This window comes from Callithrix jacchus, chromosome 8 (genome assembly GCF_049354715.1).
Source record: "Callithrix jacchus isolate 240 chromosome 8, calJac240_pri, whole genome shotgun sequence".
NCBI lineage: Eukaryota > Metazoa > Chordata > Mammalia > Primates > Cebidae > Callithrix > Callithrix jacchus.
Window position 1 is genome coordinate 68,476,805 of NC_133509.1, and position 6,482 is coordinate 68,483,286.

The 6,482-nt window shown below is 44.3% G+C and overlaps 1 pseudogene; it reads right to left on the reverse strand.

The window, feature by feature from the left end:
• Positions 1–352: 352 nt before the first annotated feature.
• LOC100390179 (large ribosomal subunit protein P1 pseudogene) lies at positions 353–3,737 on the reverse strand (annotated as a pseudogene).
• Between the last annotated feature and the right edge of the window lie 2,745 nt (positions 3,738–6,482).

Sequence of the window (6,482 nt, forward strand, 5' to 3'; positions counted from 1 at the left end):
GCCTATGTTTAACTTTTTAGGAACCACTAAACTGTTTTCCACAATAGCTGTACCATTTTACATTCCCAACAGAAATATGAGAGGGTTCCATCATGTCTTTTTTAATTTCTGATGAAAACTGTCTACATATCTTCTTTTTTTAAAAAAAAAAGTTCAGCTTTTTGGCCAGGCGTGGTGGCTCACACCTGTAATCCCAGCACTTTGGGAGGCTGAGGTGGGCTGATCACTCGAAGTCAGGAGTTCAAGACCAGCCCGGCCAACATGGTGAAACCCCATGTTTAAAAAATAATAATTTTTAAAAAAAGAAAAAAAATAGAGTTCAGCTTTTTATTGAACACATCATAAAAAAGGTTTAGTCAAAAAGACTAAAGCCCATGTTATCATCAGACTCCTCGGATTCTTCTTTCTTTGCTTCCCCTTTCTTCTCCGCAGCTGGAGCAGCAGCAGTGGAGGGGGCAGGACCTCCTGTGGATGCAGCACCAGCTGCTGGAGCAGGTCCACCAGCCCCCACATTGCAGATGAGGCTCCCAATGTTGATGTGTGCCAGGGCCTTTGCAAACAAGCCAGGCCAGAAAGGTTCAACATTTACACTGGCTGCTTTAATGAGGGCTTTGATCTTATCCTCTGTGATGGTCACCTCATCACTGTGCAGAATGAGGGCTAAGTCGAAGCAGGCGAGCACTGAGATGGAGGCCATGGTGCGGGCAAGTGTGGGGCTGATGCTGCCAGATATGGTGCCAGTCACAGGATAAAGTGAGGGCCTCACCCCAATGTAGCCTTTGCTTCCTCGGGAGGACCAAGCGTGTTAGTGGCAGCTGAGGAAAGGGGTCTGCATATCTTTTTATCCATCAGAGTACTGCCAGAGGTTCCCTTCCTCCTAGCTGTACCTACATATTTGTTTGTGTGTTTTTGCCATACTATATTATCAGAAGCTGTGTCATTATTTTGCATGACTTCAATGTGAGCAAAGGGAATCTTATCTATTGATGAATCAAACATTTTTGCAACACTTGGTATTGTGCTAAAAGTTTACGAACATTACTTCAATTAATTCTTATAACACCACCAAGAATAGGTACTATTATTCTTCTCCATTGTGAAGATGACAAAGAGGCTAAGGAACTTGCCCAAGGTCACTCTGAAAGAGTATACCAATGTAGGGCCAGCACGATGGCTCACGCCTGTAATCCCAGCATTCTGGGAGGCCAAGGCAGGTATATCAGGAGTTCAAGACCAGACTAGCCAACATGGTAAAACCCCATCTCTACTGAAAATATAAATACTCGCTGGGCATGGTGGTGGGCGCCTGTAATCCCAGCTACTCAGGAGGCCGAAGCAGGGAATTGCTTGAAGCCAGGAGGCAAAGGTTGCAGTGAGCCAAGTTCACACCACTGCACTACATCCTGGGCAACAGAGCAAGACTCCATCTCAAAAACAAACAACAAACAAACAAACAAACAAAAAGCAAACCATGTAGGACAAAATTTGAGAGATTCCAATGCAGTAACATGGGGTGTGGAGGGAGAATGATTCTGAGCCACATGTCTGGCATAGAAATGAAATGTTTCTGCCCTGAAGTACTCTTTTTCTTGTTATAACTCTAGTTGTAACACCACCTGTAATGACTATTTTAATTATTGGTTTCTTTACTGATATTTGGTGCAGAAGGGAGATAAGCAAAATGTCCCATAAATTATTTAGTATACTACACTAAGAGTCATTTTCCAAACTACAAATTAGGTTTTGCCCCTTGTTGCATTCCACTTATGGCCCAGGATTTCCAGGAATCAACAGAAATTCAGTGATGCACAGGTATGCTGAGAACAGTTGATAATGAGCTGTCCCTCTGTGTGCTGGAGTGTGTGGTCTACCCCTCAGGATGCAGGAGTGAATTTATTTTAGTGGAGCCGATGAAATAAGAAGAAAGTGCCTGAAATACATTTCTGGTCTGGAGCTCACTGGTATAAAGTGGGTTTAGAGAAGGAAGGATCTGATGATGTTCCTCTCTGAGGAACATCCTACCCCTTCCAGGTCAAAGAGGCTGGCAAAGAAAGTTCCTTTCTCTGTCAGTCCTTGTTTCTCAGCACGGAGACGATTTCCGCCTCTCTCATCTGCTCTTTGATCATCTGGCCGTGTGCAGATTCTGGAAAGTGTGACATTATTAGGAATGTTCATTAATACCTTCCAACTCAGCTCTCATTTAAGCTGAAAATATCTAAAAAGCCTTTGCATGTCTCATACAACTAGCATCAAATTGTGTCTTTGTACAGCATTCATTGTATCTTTTTTAGAGTAAACTTCTTATTTTAGAATACTTTTAGACTTACAGGCAGGTTGGGAAGGTCTACACGCAGAGTGCCTGTAAGCCCCACACCCAGTTTCCCCTTTGTTACCGTCTGGCTTAAGCATAGTACATGTGTCATAATTTATGAATTAATACTGATACATTATTAACTAAAGTCATGATTTTGTTCAGATTTCTTTGTTTTTACCTAATGGCCTTTTTCTTTTCCTGGATCCTGTTGAAGTTTGCAGAGGTAGAAATACGTTTGTAGGTTTTTAGGGAAGTATATACCAAGTCAGTCTTCTTAGCCTTTAGCCCTGCAGAAACTATCCCCAGATCCCCAGTGTGGAAATGAATGGTTGCTTCCAGAATATGCTTTCTTCCCTTCCTAACAGTTCATATCAGTGGTTGAGGGTCAGTGGCACCATTGCTATGAGGCCCTCTGTCTATAGCCAGGGGTCTCTGGGGTTCAGGTAGCGATCCCACCCTTTCTGCTCCTGGCCTGGAAGAGGTAGGCAGTGCTAGGCTCCACTGGCCCTGGACTTCCCAGTTCTGACAGACCGCTCTGCTTTTCTTCATATATTTACCTTCTCCCTCCCTCCAGAGAAAGAGCCTGATTGCTCTAAGGCAGTGGGTCTCAAACTCTAGTAGCTATTAGAATCACCTGGCCAGCTTGTTAAAACACAAATTGCTAAACCTTACCCCTAGAGTTTCTGATTCAGTAGGTCTGGGATGGGGCCTGATAATTTGCATTTCCAATAGTTCCCAGGAGCTGCTTCTACCGGTCTGAGACCACATTTTGAGAACCACCATTCCAAGCCAGTCAGTTTATGGCATTACCCTGGTAACTGTTAGTGGTCTAAGGGTGGGTGGGTGACCTGCACTGGCTAAATCTGTGGTTAAAAACTCTGGTTGTACCCTAGAATCACTTGGGAGCTTCTGAAAAATGACTCACAGCTGGGCCCCACCTTAGTTTAATAAATCAATATTTTAGAAGATAAAGCCTTAGGTATCTGCAGTTTAAAAAGAAAAAATAAGGCCGGGCATGGTGGCTCATGCCTGTAATCCCAGCACTTTGGAACGCCGAGGCGGGTGGATCACATGGTCAAGAGATCGAGACCATCCTGGTCAACATGGTGAAACCCCGTCTCTACTAAAAATACAAAAAATTAGCTGGGCATGGTGGCACGTGCCTGTAAACCCAGCTACTCAGGAGGCTGAGGCAGGAGAATTGCTTGAACCCAGGAGGCGGAGGTTGCGGTGAGCCGAGATCGTGCCATTGCACTCCAACCTGGGTAACAAGAGCAAAACTCGGTCTCAAAAAAAAAAAGAAAAAAGAAATAATGCTACGTACTACAAAATAAAAATAAAATAATAGCAATAAGGCTGGGTGCAGTGGCTCATGCCTGTGGCACTTTGGGAGGCTGAGATGGGTGGATCACAAGGTCAGGAGTTCAAAACAAGCCTGGCCAATATGGTGAAACCCTGTCTCTACTAAAAATACAAAAAAATTACCCGGGTGTGGTGGTAGGCACCTTAGTCCCAGCTACTCAGGAGGCTGAGGCAGGAGAATTGCTTGAACCTGGGAGGCCAAGGTTGCAATGAGCCAAGATCATGCCACTGCACTCCAGCCTGGCAATAGAGTGAGACTGCGTCTCAAAAAAAAAAAAAAAGCAATAAACAAATACAGTCATGCATTACCTACCAAAGGGCATACATTTGGAGAAATGCATCATTAAGGAATTTCCTTGTTCAGAACATGATAGAGTGCACTTACACAAACCTAGATGGCAAAGCCTACTATTCCCCAGGCTCTACGGTGTGCCCTATTGCTCCTGGACTACAAACCTGTACAGCATGCTCCTCTACTTAATACTGTAGGCAGCTGTGACACAATGGTATTTGCATATCTAAACAGAGAAAAGGTGCAGTAACAATACTGTATTAAAATCACATGGGAACACCATCCTATATGTGGTTTGTCGTTGACCAAAATGTCATTATGCAGAGGCTGACTGTAATGAATACAGCTACAGCACTTTGGTGACTTCAATGTGCAACAGTACTGGGAACCACTGGCCTGCTTGAACTGAAGAGAAATTATATTAAAAGGAGAGGTCTCTTTCATCCTCTTTGCTGCTGCACATGAAAAACGACACAGGCAGCCCAGTGGTCTCTGGCAGCTGTCACATCCCTGTGAAGGGAGCCAGTCTCAGGAAGAAGAAGGCAGAGCAGAGTACTGAAAGAACTTGGGACCTTGGTGACATCACTGAGCTGCCTATCTTACTGTCCCTGGAGCCTATCCTACCTCTGCACTTCTAGTTATGTGAGATAATACATACCCTTATTTGTAAAGCCAAATTAAGTCATGGTTTTCAGTTACTAGCAGCCAAAAGCATTCTAACAGATAACACCAAAGAAATCTGTGGTCACCCCATAGCCATAATAAACAGTCCTACCCTTAAAGACACTTTGCCTGCGTATCTTGCGTTCTGTGCATTCCAGAGGACCAGCTTGCCCATCAGAAGTCTGACTCCATGGAAACCAGACGGGCAACGGGGTGGCTCTCATGCAGTCTGTATCTGTGGCTCCTCTCCACTTCTAGCCTGCTCATTTCCAGCTCAGAAATTCTACTAATGGCGTTTTTTTCTTCCTCAGAAAGGAAATGAACAGGATAAGACTTGGCATTTTACCTTATAGTTAAAATAAATAGTTTTCTTTTTTGAATCTAAGTGAACAATCACATAATAGTCAAATTGGAGGTTACAATTGTATTATTCACAAATGGTTTCCTTAAATTGCAAATTTGTTTTCAGACAATTCCTTTCTTAATATTTATAACAGGAAAATGTTGGTTAGAACATAAATAACACTGGAAGCTAGTTGGAACAAAGTAAATGTCCAGCCAATGTTTTACTGTATAAATTTAGTATAATGGGTTAGAAAATGGAATATAAGGTAAGAGTCTGTGTGTGTGAGACACAGAGAGAGAAGTGCCAAGATGTTATTAATGATTGGTTTTGAGTAAGTGGGAATATGGACCTTCTTACGTTCTGTTGTTTGTGTTTTCTAATTTTTTTCTAATGGGCATATATTGCTTTTTTCTTTTTGAAATGGAGTTTCACCCTGTCACCCAGGCTGGAGTGCAATGGCACAACCTCAGCTTACTGCAACCTCTGCCTCCCAGGTTCGAACGATTCTCCTGCCTCAGCCTCCTGAGTAGCTGGAATTACAGGTGTGCACCACCATGCCCAGCTAATTCTTTGTATCTTTAGCAGAGGCAGGGTTTCACTGTGTTGGCCAGACTGGTCTTGAATTCCTGACCTTGTGATCCACCTGCCTCGGCCTCCCAAAGTGCTGGGATTACAGGAGTGAACCACTGCACCCGGCCACATATTGCTTTTGAAGAAAGAAAGAAAAAGGACTTTTTTAAGGCTATGGGATTGTTTTGCTACTTAAAAACAAATCTTTAATTCCTCCATGGGCTGGCCATCGGCTTGTTTGAGCTAAGTACCATTCCCAACATCCTGTGTACTGCTTGGATGGAGGTGGCTGAAATCCTGCGAACTACGTTTCCCAGATTCCCTTGCCAGCTGGCCTACTTAGATGCTTCCAGTGGGAAGCACTGGTGGGAAGCTGCATGAAATGAGAGAGAGACCAGTTTTTCTTGTTGTTTTGTTTTGCTTTGTTTTGTTTAAGCTCTGGCCAGGGGTGCTGCAGTGACTGGCAGCTGCGGGGGCTCCCTTCAGCAGTTCCAGCAACCACATCAGTGTCGGGCAGTGGCCAGCTCCAGCAGCATCAGTAGCTTCCTGCACTGTCAGATACCAGACACTCCTGGGCTCTGATAACATCACCACCTCCCTCCTATTCCTCTGCCTTTCAAGTGGCAGCAACTTCCTGCAGATACTTATCTCTAGGTTAGCACATGTTCCCCTTTTGGTTCCTCCAAACTTCCCAACACTTGTAAGACCGATTCCTTATGTTAAATCCCCTCTATTTAAAAATACTAGAGTGAGGCCAGGCACTGTGGCTCATGCCTGTAAACCCAGCACTTTGGGAGGCCGAGGCAGGCGGATCACCTGAGGCCAAGAGTTCAAAACCAGCCTGGCCAACATGGTGAAACCCTGTCTCTACTAAAAATTAGCTGGGCGTGGTGGTGCATGCCTGTAATCCCAGCTACTTGGGAGGCTGAGATAGG